The 15,029-nt window shown below is 39.9% G+C and overlaps 2 long non-coding RNA genes across 3 annotated transcripts in view; one reads left to right on the top strand and one right to left on the bottom strand.

Annotated features, from left to right (window-relative positions):
* Positions 1 to 136, top strand: part of LOC120861005 — a 12,080-nt gene extending 11,944 nt beyond the window's left edge. The window contains exon 3 of the long non-coding RNA XR_005720477.1: positions 126 to 136. This is a non-coding gene — a long non-coding RNA (uncharacterized LOC120861005). The remainder of the gene's footprint in view (positions 1 to 125) is intronic.
* Positions 137 to 6,013: 5,877 nt separating this feature from the next.
* On the bottom strand, positions 6,014 to 14,470 carry LOC120861003. Of its 2 annotated transcripts, XR_005720476.1 has the most exons (5): positions 14,407 to 14,470; positions 11,945 to 12,069; positions 11,099 to 11,285; positions 10,788 to 10,922; positions 6,014 to 6,050 (listed from the first exon to the last, which is right to left on the bottom strand). It is a non-coding gene; the product is annotated as an uncharacterized LOC120861003 (long non-coding RNA). The 2 variants fall into 2 exon arrangements; XR_005720475.1 differs by lacking the exon at positions 6,014 to 6,050 and having other exon boundaries at positions 10,664 to 10,922.
* Between the last annotated feature and the right edge of the window lie 559 nt (positions 14,471 to 15,029).

Genomic DNA, 15,029 nt, shown 5'->3' with positions numbered 1-15,029 from the left:
GAAATGGACATGGAGCAACAGACAGGCTCCAAATAGGAAAAGGAGTATGTCAAGGCTGTATATTGTCACCCTGCTTATTTAACTTATATGCAGATACATCATGAGAAATGCTGCGCTGGTGGAAGCACAAGCTGGAATCAAGATGGCTGGGAGAAATATCAATAACCTCAGATATGCAGATGACACCACCCTTATGGCAGAAAGCGAAGAACGAAAGAGCCTCTTGATGAAAGTGAAAGGGAAGTCCTACATCTGAATAATTTGAGTATTAAAGATTTAGGTAAATAGCAAAGGGATTGAACTATTTCTCCAAAGCTGAGAGGAACATTCTAGAGTGAAAACCAGAATATGTATTTCAGATATTTCAATTCTGTTTCAGCTTGGACAAGTTAAAATAGGTTCTTGTTTTCTAAAATAGGTACTTATTTCCTCCTCGAATCCATTACTGGTCATTCCTTGTTGGTGTTCTCTCCTTCAAACCCAAGTTCTCTCGTGGGCAGTGTGACAGGGTTTGCTGGATTCACGCCCCATCTTCCTCATCAGATACATACACGAGGGCAGAGCTCATGACTCATTCTTTCTATCTATCCCCTACAATTTCTTGAACTGGCAGCACCCAAATAAACAAGATCAGCAAAATCCGATCATTTTAGAACTTGATGAAAAACATGAATATCCATTATACCATTCTTACTGCTTTGGTGTATAATTGGAAATTTTCATAATAAAAAAATTTTTTTAAAGACATCCAAGAAACTTCTGCTTCAAGATAGCTGACTAAGTACAAGTGTTTATGTCCTTCCCTCTGTATCCCAGTAAAATGTCAGCAGCAGGGCTTAATTTTCAATTAAACTAAGGAGGGTTAAGCTTCAAAGGCCCCCATTTACACACACCCTTTCCAAGGTCCTGGAAGGTACCTTAGCAATATGTTCATGTGTTTGTATTTTTTCTCCTCTATCACAGTTCTCCTTGTGTCTGGTAGTATTAGAGCGGTTGGCGTAATTTTGAGGTTCCAGTTAAAGGGAAGTTAAGTTTGAGATACAGGTTGTTAGAATTGAGTGGGAGGATATTTATATGATTCACAGTCACTTCCGTGAGTAGCATTTTATTGTTAACCATGGCTGTAGAAGAATAGCTTCCAGCCATCTGCTTCCAGCCCACTGTCTGCTCTCCCAGGATTGTAACACCAAGGTGCAGAGCCAGAGGCTGTGTGGCAATATGAACACAGCCTATGTCATCCGTACCAGAAGTATGTATGGAGCCAGAAGCTAGTTTGTGGGAAATTATTTCAAATTGTATAATTCCTATAAATGAAACCTAATAGAAGCATCCCCAAATGTGACTACAATCTTTTAAAAAATGACAAGTTGTCAAGCTGGGAAAAAAAAACTATCAGCAATAAAACTTTTTTTTGATCAACCATACTTAGAAAGAGTGAATGATCTGTTCAGTTGATACAAATATCATAAAACAACTGTCACATGCCAAAAAAAGAGAAAAGAGCATCTACACAAAAAGTGTAAGGAAAAAGTATTATAGAAATTATGTCAGGTAGTAAAATAATAAACTTATTATGTTGTTTCTTGGATTTTGTGACATTTGTTGATTTTATGTTAACATTCCAAAATGTGTAATTTGTTGTGGTTCTTTTCTCATTCTAAATAAATACTTTCATACTTAAATTGTATTCACATTTTGTATTTTTTCTCTTACACAGGGACAGAAAAATTCATCTCCCATAAGACATGGATCCCTGAAATTATAACTGGGGACTTCAACATCTCTCTCTCAGCAAATGATAGAACTAAAAATCATAAAATGAGCAAAGATATAGAAGACCTAAACAGTACAATCAAACAATAGGATCTAAATGACATTTATAGAACATTCTACGCACAACAGCAGAATGCACATGTTTTTTCTTCAAGCACCAATAATAGACCAAATGCTAGGTCAGAAAACAAATGTTAACACATTTAAGGATTGATGTAAATATGTTCTCTGACCTTTATGGAATTGAATTAAAAAGCAATGAAAGGCAACAGGAAATTTTCCAAATACTTGGAAATTAAACACCACACTTTAATCATACCTTGTTTGAATTCCCTGGCAGTCCATTGGTTAGGACTCCACTTTCACTGCCAAGGGCCTAGGTGCAATCCCTGGTTGGGGAATTAAGATCCCACAAGCCACACCGAAACACACACACACACACACACACACACACACACATATACCTTGTCAAAGAAGATCCAAAGAAAATTTTAAAAAATAAACAAAAAAATAAAAAACCACAGAACTGAATGAAAACAAAAATACAGCATATCAAAATTTCTGGGTTACAGCTAAAGTAGTACTAAGAAGGTAATTTACACATTAAATATCACTTAGAAAAATGTGACATATTACATTAGGAAAGTCTCATATCAATAACCTCAAGATGTTAGAAAAAAAGAAAGAGCAGAAATCAATGACATTGGAAAACAAAATAAAACAAGAAATGCAACAAAATACTAGTTAAAAGAGTGCAAAATAATAAGGGAGAAGACATAAATCGTCAGTATCAGTAATGAAACAGCTTATCATTATAATTTCTGCAATCTTTAATAAGGGAATATCACAAACTTATAATTCAACAATTTAGAATAGACCAATTCTACAAACTACCAAAGCTCAAACAAGATGAAATGGAGTAGTCCTATAACCATTAAAGAAATTGAACTTGTCCCTGCAATTCCCTGGAAAAAGAAATGGAGAAGACATCTCTGGTGGTCCAGTAGTTAAGAATCCGCCTGACAATGCAGGGGACAGAGGTTCGATCCCTGGTCCAGGAAGATCCCACATGTGTGGAGCAACTAAGCCCGTGTGCCAGAAATGCTGAAGCCTGTGAACCCTAGAGCGTGTGCTCTGCAACGAGAGGAACCACAGCAGTGAGGAGCCCGCACAGCACAGTGACGAGAAGCCCCTGCTCACTGCAGCTAGATAAAGCCCAGGGCCAATAAGTGTTCATAAAAGGGAATGCATCCATGAATGTTAAGAATGGGAGCGTGTTCCATCAGTTTGTGAGAGGGAGAAAGACTGCAGGGAAGGATCATGGCAGAGGTAGTTGCTAGTACTTTCTGGAGAAGTCTAGCAAAGATACAGGTTAGCTAGTCATAGTTACAAGCAGAAATGGAAAATGGAGCACTGTCAACACTGGTGTTTCCCAACCATTGTTTTTCCCCACCCATTTTTATGTCATGGCACATGTGGGAAATAATAGTATGTGTAAGGGATGGTTTTAAGAAAGTAATTCTCAGATCACCAAATTTCATGACTTTCTTTCTAAAACTGATTTACCTGAGAAGGCATCCTGACTTATACATACTGGTTCTTTGTCAACTCCATTATCACAATAGCTCTCCCACCACTTTACCAAAGAGAAACAAGCATTTCTCAGAGATTCACTGCCCTGAATGCCAAGCAAAAGAATAATTTAACATTTATTAATGCTCTGTTAATGTCCCCAGTCTGTCTCATGACGACACTGATTTCTAACAAATTTTACTTTTTGTGCTAGTAATTTTTCTTTAATCAATAAGAATAATTTTAAAACACATTACCTTATGCTTATAAAAATAACAGTATAAGAAATAATTAAATTTGTTTCTGGCAGAGAAATATGATAGAATTATTAGTGATTTTCAGACACTTTCACTTCTGGATAAGATGAAGTAACAAGTACCAGACACACCCTCAAGCGTTAAACAACCCCAAGCTGGGAAAAATATATGAAGCAATGATTTTGTCTTTTTGTTTGTTTTGAGGTGCTGGACACCTGGCAGTAGAGAACAATGAGCCCTGAAAGGCAGGAAGCAAGTACCTTAGATGTTTCTCTTGCTCGTTTGCTCTGAGGAGGTCAACTGCCACACTGTGAGAGGCTCTATGCAGAGGTCTAGATGGCAAAGAACAGAGGAGGCTCCTGGCCAAAAGCCAGCAAAGTACTGAGGTTCTTAGTGCAACAGGTCACAAGGAATGTAATCCCTCCAGCAATCATGTGAGTGAGCCTGGAAGTGGATCTGCTCCCATCAAGCCTCAGACACTCCCACAGCCCTGGCTAACAGCTTCACAGAAAGACCCTGAATAATAGTGAAAGTGAAAGCCCATCAGTTGTGTCCGACTCTTTGAGACCCTATAGACTATACAGTCCATGGAATTCTCCAGGCCGGAATACTGGAGTGGGTAGCCTTTCCCTTCTCCAGGGGATCTTCCCAACCCAGGGATTGAACCCAGGTCTCCCACGTTGCAGTCAGATTCTTCGCCAGCTGAGCCACGAGGGAAGCCCCCGGAGTCATTGGCAGCCAACTAATTCATAAACCATGCTCAACTTCCTGACTTCTTTCTATAGAAACTATGAAATAATAGCTATTGTTTTTAGCTGCTAATCTTAGAGTAATTTGTTACACAGCAATAGATAAATTCAGGGAGACCAACCTCAAAAGAGATGGGATCAATTTCATTTCTAACACTGCTGGAATTTGTCAAAGAGCAAGCTTAAAATTCTTTATCACATAACTAATTACACATTTTAATTCTTTTTCTTCTATTTCTTGTACCTGTTTCAACTTTTCATTCATGATAGAATAAACTGCGCTTTTTCTAAGCTGCATCTATTCTTTAAAGTTTTCCAACTAAAGTGATTAAATAAAATAAAGTAAGCAGCCAGAGGTTCTTGCTTTTCTATCTAATGACAGAAAAAAAAAAAAAAAAAGAAAACACTCCATCTGGGTAGAATTTGATAATCAGCCATATCCAATTCCTGGACATCTGGCTTTCAAATGAAACTGATCATAGTAATGTCTGTTTCACAGGGCATTCTTTTTACTGAAAATGCAACTTATTGTTTTGGTTTTTAAAAGGATAACATCAATGCACTTTAACATATCAAGTTAACAAAGATTTGTCTCAGTTCTTTTTACATATTACCATCGTGTTATATATTTATTATAGAAAATTTGTAAAATACAGAAAATTACAAGAAGGAAAAAAAAAACACCTCACCATCCAAGATAACTGTTCACATTTTTATGAAAATCTTTTCAGATTTGGCTTTAAAAATAAAAGGAATTTCAGAATAACACTATTTTCCCTCAACAACAAATTTTCATTAAGGACACAATATTTTAATGGATGAAATTTAATGAAGAATGTCAAACCATTTATTCCACTGAAATTCATATCCATTTTCTCATACAGTTTAAAGTGTGGCTTATGACAATGGATATTTTAGCCCTGACAATCCGTCTGAGTAGCTCAGGAAAATATCTAATAAGGCTAGAGCAGCCCTGGCAGCATATTGAGGGCAGCGGGGCTCAGAGAAACAACATATGTCTGCACCCTCTCTCCCTTCATGCTGCCTCTGCTGCTACAGAATCTGTGTGTGGAGGGGGCAGCTTGTGGCCTTGCACTTGAATCCTTAATGAACTGGAACCAACTCAAAGAAGTGCCAGAGAACTAATTGTTAAATTTCAGGAGTGTTGTGAGCTAGCTCTAAAACAAAGTCATTATTAAAAATTAAAGGATGTAAGCTTTCAATTAAATAAATTCTATTCAAAGCTAAGGTCATAAATACATACAAGTCATCATTTTTAATCATTTACGTTTTGCTAGTGCCTGTGCAAAATCACTGCAGATGGTGATTGTAGCCACGAAATTAAAAGACGCTTACCCCTTGGAAGGAAAGTTATGACCAACCTAGATAGCATTTCAAAAGCAGAGACATTACTTTGCCAACAAAGGTCCGTCTAGTCAAGGCTATGGTTTTTCCAGTGTTCATGTATGGACGTGAGAGTTGGACTGTGAAGAAAGCTGAGCGCCGAAGAATTGATGCTTTTGAACTGTGGTGTTGGAGAAGACTCTTGAGAGTACCTTGGACTGCAAAGAGGTCCAACCAGTCCATTCTGAAGGAGATCAGCCCTGGGATTTCTTTGGAGGGAATGATGCTGAAGCTGAAACTCCAGTACTTTGGCCACATCATGCGAAGAGTCGACTCATTGGAAAAGACTCTGATGCTGGGAGGGATTGGGGGCAGGAGGAGAAGGGGACGACAGAGGATGAGATGGCTGGATGGCATCACTGACTCGATGGACGTGAGTCTGAGTGAACTCCGGGAGTTGGTGATGGACAGGGAGGCCTGGTGTGCTGCGGTTCATGGGGTCGCAAAGAGTCGGACACGACTGAGCGACTGAACTGAACTGAACTGTGTTCCTGATGCTGTTTCTATCTACTGCATCTGCATTGTGGAAATAGGGTATAATGGTGTGCTGGAGGACGTCTCTTCATCCAGTGTTTTCACTTTGGTAGTCTGGAATCCTTCAGGGTGAGAGTATTTAAACCATGGAAATAGAAGAAAGCTCCAAATTTGGGTTCACATATTTTTGTTGATAGTATAGTAACAGAGAAAATGTTAACAATGTAGAATAAAATTTTTTAAATGTTGTGTCTATAACTGTTATATTGTGACCAGCACAAAGTTCAAGGAACTCTTCCTCCAGTACTCAAGAACTATCAAATTAATCCAAGTCACTCAGGTCCTTGATGAATGAGTCAAGATCCAACACATATCTCTGTTGTTTCACTTTCATCTCAATCATTACTGTTAATGAAAATATCAGCCAAGATTCTTGCAAAACTACATTTGTTTATTATTTACAATGGTATGTTGGCTACAGATAAGAAAGGGAAAGTCGCTCAGTCATGTTCAAGTCTTTGCAACCCCATGGACTAAACAGTCCATGCAATTCTCTAGGCCAGACTACTGGAGTGGGTAGCCTATCCCTTCTCCAGCAGATCTTCCTGACCCAGGAATCAAACCAGGGTCTCTCGCATTGCAGGCAGATTCTTTACCAAGTGAGCTACTAGGGAAGCCTACAGATACCAAAGTTCAGCAAAAAATCAGTGAAACACTTGATGGAAATCAACTGGCTATATGGAATTAACACTAAAGAATGATGTAAATTTTATTAGTATTTGAAAACTATGTGTTCTGTACCCTTTATATCAGAGTTTAAAATAAATCTGCATGTGTGTTAGTATGTGTGCTTCAGAAAGCTGGCTGTTAATCATTTACTAATACACTACTGATCAGATCGAATGCTTCCCTTTGCCCCACTCACCATAGCCTCTAGCAGACCCCTTTCAGCTACACACAGACCGATAAATAGGGAAAAGAAGTGAAGGAAAAGAGCTGGTGAAAAAAAAGCAGAAAATGGAGGAAGAAAAAGAAGAGAAAGAAAGGAAAAAGAAAGTTCTCCCTGTCTTGTCTTTCCTCATCAGTCAGCAGCTCTCTACAAGATAAGAGACAACCCATTGCACAACTATTGTGACCTGGAGTCACAAATATTCATGGAATTAGCTGGTGACCTTACTTTTAGAGAGCTAAGGAGCCAGCAGTCTCCAGCAACAGTGAACATGATGACGCTCGGCAGAGGTCGTTTTAGGTTTTTTTGCTCGCTTTTCACATTAAAAAAATAAAGGTATAATTTATATACAGTAAAAGTCACCATAGGGTACCGTTCTATGAGTTTTGATAAATGCATACAGTCACACAACTACCGCTGCAATGAAGACATAGGACATTTCCATCCTCTCCCCAAATTCACTGGAGCCTGTTTGTGACCAGCCCTTCTCCCGATCTCTAGCCACTTTCCTATCCTCTTGTTTTGTTTTCCAGAACGACACTGAGACGGACTCATACAGCATGTAGCCTTTTGAGGCTAGCTACTTTCACTTAACGTAGTGTATTAGAGAGCAGAGTTGGGTTCACGACAAAATTAAGAGGACGGCACAGAGATTTTCCATATATCCTCAAGTACTCCCTGCATGAATCACCTCGCCCATTATTAGCATCACTCATGAAAATGTTACATAAGTTTGTTACCAAGTATTAACCTACAGTGACACAACACAATCACCGAAAGTTCACATTTATCTCAGGGTTCATTCTTGGTGTTGTACATTCTGTGGGTTTGGACAAATATATAGTGACATACAGCCATAATTAGGATATCATATGGAGCATTTTCACTGACATTAAAACTCAGTGCTTTGCTTATACGTCCACCATGGGCTGTCCTGGTGGCTTAAATGGTAAAGAATTTGCCTGTAATGTGGGAGACCCGGGTTTGACCCCTGAGTTGGGCAGACCCCCTGGAGGAGGAATTGGCTACCCACTCCAGTATTCACACCTGGAGAATTCCATGGACAGAAGAACCAAATAGGCTATACAGTCCATGGAGTCGAAAAGAATCAGTCATGACCGAGTGTCTAACACACACACACACACACACCCACCCCTTCACCGCCCCTCAAGAAACAATGATGTTTCTCCATAGAGTTGCCTTTTCTAGAATGTCACATAGCTAGAATTACATAGTATGAAGCTCTTCCAGATTGTCTTCTCTTACTTCAGTTCAGTCGCTCAGTCGTGTCCGACTCTTTGCAACCCCATGAACCGCAGCACGCCAAGCCTCCCTGTCCATCAGCAACTGCTGAGTCTACCCAAACCCATATCCACTGAGTCGGTGATGCCATCCAACCATCTCATCTCTTACTTAGTTATAGGCATGATGTTTCCTTCATGTCTTTTAATGATTTGGTAGTTTTTTCTTTTAGTGCTAAATAGTGGGAGAAGGCAATGGCACCCCACTCCAGTACTCTTGCCTGGAAAATCCCATGGATGGAGGAGCCTGGTAGGCTGCAGTCCATGGGGTCGCTACCAGTCGGACACGGCTGAGCGACCTCACTTTCACTTTTCACTTCCACGCTTTGGAGAAGGAAATGGCAACCCACTCCAGTGTTCTTGCCTGGAGAATCCCAGGGATGGGGGAGCCTGGTGGGCTGCCGTCTATGGGGTTGCACAGAGTCGGACACAACTGAAGCGACTTAGCAGCAGCAGCTGAATAGTATTCTGTTATATGAATTATTACAGTTAATTTATTCATTCATTTACTGAAGTACCTCTTGGTTGCTTCCAAGTTTTGGCAACTATGAATAAAACTGCTATAAACATCTGTGTGTAGGTTTTCCCATGGATTTAAGTTTTCAACTCCGTTGAATAAATACCAACATGATTGATGCATTGTATAGTAAAAGTATGTTTAGTTTTGTAGGAAACTGCCAAACTGTCTTCCAAAGTGGCTGTACCATTTTGTATTCCCATCAAGAATTAATGAGAGTTCCTATTGTTCTACATCCTTACCAGAATTTGGGGTTGTCAGTGTTCCAGATTTAGTCCTTCTAATAGCTATATGGTGGCACGTGTATCTTTTGTTTTTAAGTTTAGAGAATTCTTTACACATTCTGGATACAAATCTTTTAATTGATGTGCATTTTACAAATATTTTCTCCCAGTCTGTATCTTGTATTTTCATTTTAACAGTCTCTTTTGAAGAGAAGTTTAACATTTTGAAGTCTAAATGATCAGTTGTTGGTTTTTTAATAAAATATGCTTTTCGTGCTCTATCTAAAAAAACTTGCTGGTGAAAAGACAGCCTTCAGAATGGGAGAAAATAATAGCAAATGAAGCAACTCACAAAGAATTAATCTCAAAAATATACAAGCAACTCCTGCAGCTCAATTCCAGAAAAATAAACGACCCAATCAAAAAATGGGCCAAAGAACTAAATAGACATTTCTCCAAAGAAGACATATGGATGGCAATCAAACACATGAAAAGATGCTCAACATCACTCATTATTAGAGAAATGCAAATCAAAACCACAATGAGGTACCATCTCACGCCGGTCAGAATGGCTGCTACCAAAAAGTCTACAAACAATAAATGCTGGAGAGGGTGTGGAGAAAAGGGAACCCTCTTACACTGTTGGTGGGAATGCAAACTAGTACAGCCACTATGGAGAACAGTGTGGAGATTCCTTAAAAATCTGGGAATAGAACTGCCTTATGACCCAGCAATCCCACTGCTGGGCATACACACCAAGGAAACCAGAATTGAAAGAGACACATGTACCCCAATGTTCATCACAGCACTGTTTATAATAGCCAGGACATGGAAGCAACCTAGATGTCCATCAGCAGATGAACGGATAAGAAAGCTGTGGTACATATACACAATGGAGTATTACTCAGCCATTAAAAAGAATACATTTGAATCAGTTCTAATGAGGTGGATGAAACTGGAGCCTATTATACAGAGTGAAGTAAGCCAGAAAGAAAAACACCAATACAGTATACTAACACATATATATGGAATTTAGAAAGATGGTAGCCATGACCCTATATGTGAGACAGCAAAAGAGACACAGATGTATAGAACAGTCTTTTGGGAGAGGGAGAGGGTGGGATGATTTGGCACAATGACACTGAAACATGTATATTATCATATGTGAGAGGGATCGCCAGTCCAGGTTCGATGCATGAGGCAGGGCGCTCAGGGCTGGTGCACTGGGATGACCCTGAGGGATGGGATGGGGAGGGAGGTGGAAGGGGGGTTCAGGATGGGGACACAGATACACCCATGGCTGATTCATGTCAATGTGTGGCAAAAACCACCACAATAGTGTAGAGTAATTAGCCTCCAATTAAAATAAATTAATTAATTAAAAAAAATAAAAAAACTTGCCTCACTCAAGGTCACATGTTTCTCCTATGAATTCTTCTAGAAGTTTTATAGTTAATAAGTTGTATGATACATTTATGTCTACCATCTATTTTTGCATATAGGACAAGAAAAGAGTAGTTTCCTTTTTTGTTATTGTCATTTGACATGGATGTTGTAAATTACTCACTAGTTCCAGGGTTTAGTAAATCCCTGAGGCAAGAAGCTTGGAGAAAGGCTCAGGTCTAGTCTTGTTGGATCTTGAACTGGAGGGAATGGGAAGGCAGGCAGATGCTAAGGATGAGAGGCATTGTTTCCTTCCAGTCTAGTTGCAGGAATAAAAGGCTTTAAGAAAATTACTAAAGCAAGAAAAGTCTTCTGTAACAGGACTCTTTCCTCCTACACTAGTTCACCCTCCCCACTTTTAATGATTTGGTAGTTTATTTCTTTTAGTGCTGAATACTAAACTAACACATACACACACAACCAAGTATTACTAACCTAGTATTCTGAGGCAGAAGACAGATCAGTTATCTTTGTCAAATCATTTTATCCTGGGACATAGAATAGAGGCCACTTTAAAATACAATAGCTTCATCTCTTCTTTTGTGTGCAATTTCATTTCCCAAGTAATAGGTGTTTTTCCTTTTTAACAGAATTTTCTTTGACCTAATCCTTTAAATTGTACCTGCAACCAAACAGTATGTGAGTACAAAGTTAAGCACATATTAATTAATTCTAAAATTGATTCCATTCATTGAATGTTTCACTTTTCTCAAATGCTTACTATAGTTTATTGTTTATGTTTCAAACCCCTTTACTGATCCATGCTGTCTCAGTAAAACATTGAGAGCATAGCATTACATTAATTTCCACAGCAACTAATATCATAAACCCCAGATTATGGCTTTGTTACTAAATGTAGCAGATGGGAGATGGAGCTGAGAAAAACAAAGCTCCCTTCAAAACATGGTGTTTTAAAAACAGTTATTAAAAGTGATAGATGAGGGAGTACAGTAGTAGCTTCAAAGCAACTTGCATAATCTTTACCTAAATTTCTTATTTACTTCTAAGAAATGTGCTTAGGGCCAAAATCTTATTTCACAAATTAGCTCACAGGAGTTACATACGAATGAAGTAGGACATTTTGGCAAAATCTCACCATAAGGAATTACTCAGATATATTGTTTCTATGTGTGTTACCCATAAATCACTATCACAAACTGGCTTTTCAGGTATTAAACAAAGAAGATGATGGACTTGCCTTTAGTAAAAGAACAAAATGGCCCCTTTGGGTAGCAGAATTTAATGTGTTTCTTGCTGAGTTTGGAGAAACACAACGCTTACCATTTGTTCCTGTTGGAGGAGGCAGAGAGTTGTAGGCACGGAGAAGATGGGTGAGGGCTCCATTACACAGAACCATCAGATCCTGATGCTAGAATTTAGGAAAAGCAGTCCTAGAGAGCGTGGAGCTAAAACCAAGAAAACAGGTCAGATCTCGGATGAACTCTTTTCCTGGACTGAAAAACTTGCAGAGGGGAGGAGGGCAGCGAGGTTTAGTCTCCACTTCTGCCTCACTAGCCCCTTGACTGAAAACCTCTAGATTTAGGGGACCAAAGACTTCTGGGTCCTTAAGGTCCCCAGGGAACCACATGGGTGGGGTTATGCCAAGCAGCATGTGACTAAAACTACCAGAGTGATAGCTGGACAAAGTGATTCTGAAAATCAAGGCAAATAACCTAAATAGTTCTGTTCAAACCTATAGCTGGCTGATGCAAAAGTGATCTTTTTTGGCTTATCTTATATAACAATAAAAGTTACTTACATCATTTGGTAGGTATAGATGAGAATTAAAATACTTTTTTTGAAAAACATATATTAATGTGGTTGCTGCTGCTGCTGCTGCTAAGTCGCTTCAGTCGTGTCCGATTCTGTGTGACCCCAGAGGTGGCAGCCCACCAGGCTCCCCCGTCCCTGGGATTCTCCAGGCAAGAACACTGGAGTGGGTTGCCATTTCCTTCTCCAATGCATGAAAGTGAAAAGGGAAAGTGAAGTCGCTCAGTCGTGTCCGACTGGTAGCGACCCCATGGACTGCAGCCTACCAGGCTCCTCTGCCCATGGGATTTTCCAGGCAAGAGTGATATGGTTGAAGCTGTTAGAATATAATTATCCACAGCATTTGACAAGAGCAGATGACAATGTCTAAAAGACAGAGTCTGATGGCAAAATTATAAAGTGTGAAATCTACACATACCTTAATCTCAGGGGTAACAGTCAAAATGGTGACTTCCTCCAGTGGGTCGTTAGGAAGCATGTAATATTCTGTGTCAAACGGGGCTCTTTGAGGCAAGTGGCGGCTCGAATATACCCAGAATCCCACAACATCTTTCTTTAATTTTCTATCTTTAGTTTATTAAGCTGAAATTGGTGTTGAAGCAAGGTTTTTCTAATTAATATTATTCTAATCAATATCAAAAGTTTATAATTCATGGGCTCACAGAGTTCATGCTGATGCAAATTCCATCTTGTCATTCCACTGTGTGAGCTTTGCACTGGGCAAAGCTTCAAAGAGTTGGCAAGAAAATGAAGGGCATGCCCCAAAGAACGTCCTGCTTCAGTGTCCGCAGAGGACAAATTCTTCAGTGGAGCATACCAGCTGCCACACGAAGGCACGGAGCTCCCACCAGTGAGCCTAGAACCCACACTGCACGACGTGAAGCTACGCTGGGGCCTCATGAAAGCTCGCAGAACGACTGCCAAGTTCCCATGGCAAAGACAAGAAGAATCGCTTTTCATTAGAAAGAGACGTTCATATATATGTATATAACTTAAACTTGGATTTTATTGTGAAGATAGACTAGAGTTTTAAGATTAGTACTATCTTAATTTAAATATCTATAAAATGAGCTTCTTCCTTTGTACATTCATTGACTCTAGCTTATTTTCCCAAAGTACATCACACAGTCAAACATTCCCAGCAAGCTAAGAATAGGAACAAGCTGTTAGTAAGAGGGAGTGATAGATGAAAACTAGCCCTGCCAAGACTGAATGATTATAAATGATCCTGAGTTTAAAAAGGCAGAGATTCCCGCCTCCTCCCATTCCACTGTGTCATGTTATCTTGTAATTGTAACACAAATGCTTCTCTGATTTACAACAAAAATGGCAGAATTCCTTAAGTCTGGGGACTTAGAAATTCTCCCCTTACCTCCTCCCATAGCGGGGTCACAGATGCAGCTCTCTTGCCCTCTGACTTTTTCCAAAGCAGATAATTGATTTTTAAAAATATCATGCTTTTCTTGTTTCTGGTTAAGCAAAATGAAAGTTTATGACAGAGGGCATGTTGACTGGCTATTCCTCAATTCTGGTGAAGATGGAGAGCTGGGAATAGGGCTCAACTTTGTTGGAAGCAATTAAAGCTTGAAGAATTTCCTGAATCCAGGACTTACGAGTCACAGAGCAGAGACGCTGAATGTACTTCTCCTGCTCTTGGAGAACCTGCAATAAGACATACATTTGCGTCGGGAGGGGCGGAGAACTTGCAGGGACAGTGTGGCATAGGTTTTGGGGGAAGCAGGAGGTGCTAACAGTAGCAATGGAATCAGGAATGCAAAATATTAGTTACAGAATAACAGGCTGCTCCGTTGCTAAGGAATCCTAAAAATAGGGCTGAGAGGAGTGGGGAGGAGTAGATACTTCTGTGGGTTTCATCAAGTAGCCCAGGCCTGACAAAAGCCCTGCAGAGCTGCCGCTGCAGCTGCAGTAACAGAGCAGCAATGAGCATGCGCAGCTGCCTGACCACCGGCTACCTGGCAGAGGTGTTCTTGCCAGTGGCTGCACCTTCTTCCCACGCAGGCCGACCTGACGGACACAGACTCACAGTAAGGGCTGGAGGCTCAGGTCCTGTAGAACAGAGGTCCAGAGCTAGTCCAGGAATCTTGACCATTTATTTACATATCCCCAGGCCCACTCTCATCTACTTTTCAGACAAATTCATCAGCTTGGAAACAGTTTGGGTAACAGACTCACACCTGTCTTTCCACAGTGTATAAAGCTGACTACTGAGGAATTGATAAAGGAATCTAAGGTTGGGTTCCCCAGGTGGTACAGTGGTAAAAAATCGGCCTCCAATGCAGGAGATGTAAGAGATGCAGGTTCAATCCCTGGGTTGGGAAGATCCCCTGGAGTAGAAAATGGCAACCCTCTCCAGTATTCTTGCCTGGAAAATTTCATGAAGAGAGGAGCCCGGCCTCTGTCCATGGGGTCGCAAAGTATGAGCAGCAGGGTGAGAGATTTCATTTTAGAGGAAAGTAGGTTTTGTTTTCATCCTTTACAGTTCACCTTTCCAGTCTGATGATTTAGAGTCTGATGATTCCCTAAAAAATTTTAAAATAAAATATCTCACTGCATATCAAATAAATGGAGAAACTCC

Source organism: Oryx dammah, unplaced genomic scaffold (assembly GCF_014754425.2).
Source record: "Oryx dammah isolate SB20612 unplaced genomic scaffold, SCBI_Odam_1.1 HiC_scaffold_11210, whole genome shotgun sequence".
Lineage (NCBI taxonomy): Eukaryota > Metazoa > Chordata > Mammalia > Artiodactyla > Bovidae > Oryx > Oryx dammah.
This window is presented reverse-complemented; position numbering and strand designations above follow the sequence as displayed.